Source organism: Gavialis gangeticus, unplaced genomic scaffold (assembly GCF_001723915.1).
Source record: "Gavialis gangeticus isolate Ggan-Ray unplaced genomic scaffold, GavGan_comp1, whole genome shotgun sequence".
NCBI lineage: Eukaryota > Metazoa > Chordata > Crocodylia > Gavialidae > Gavialis > Gavialis gangeticus.
Window position 1 is genome coordinate 15,836,521 of NW_017729014.1, and position 615 is coordinate 15,837,135.

At 41.5% G+C, this 615-nt stretch overlaps 1 protein-coding gene across 1 annotated transcript in view; it reads right to left on the reverse strand.

The window, feature by feature from the left end:
• Positions 1-615, reverse strand: part of DVL1 (dishevelled segment polarity protein 1) — a 256,248-nt gene that overhangs the window by 148,211 nt on the left and 107,422 nt on the right. The window lies entirely within an intron of this gene.

Genomic DNA, 615 nt, shown 5'->3' on the forward strand with positions numbered 1-615 from the left:
CAGAACTCCCATCCTGCAAATTCAGTGATACTCCTTTATTTGGAGGTGAAACAACATGTATTGGTAAAGTTCAAGTATTCTAATCTAGTATCCATTTCTTCATGGACTTTGGGGCCATCAAAAAAAACAAACAAACAAACAAAAAAGACTCATTTCCAGATTAAAGGATGGAAAAGCATGCTTTGCAGATCTTAAATCCTTCCAGGCTGGACACATGCATCCTGACTGCAGAAACATCAATTCTAAGGCGCTGAAGAAATCATCAGCATCTGTTTGTGCAGCCTGCCTTCTCCGCCAAACCTCAGACATTGTTGTGGAAAAAGCTTAATTCAGTTTTGTGCTTCTAGAAATAATACCCAGGAGTAAATATGTGATTTCCAAAAGCGCAGAGCATCTGTTGCAAAGGTAAGAACTGTTCTGCTCTAAATAAATAAAGGACACCCATTTAAGTGCCCAGCTCCTATGCCCCATTCCAGATGGCCTCACCTGTAGATACCCACTCAATTTTACTTCCTGATTTGGGGCCCAGTCCTGCAAACACTAAGACGCAGGGGTAACTGCACTCAAGCAAGTAGTGTCATTCATAGTTTCATAGTTTCTAGGGTCAGAAGGGAC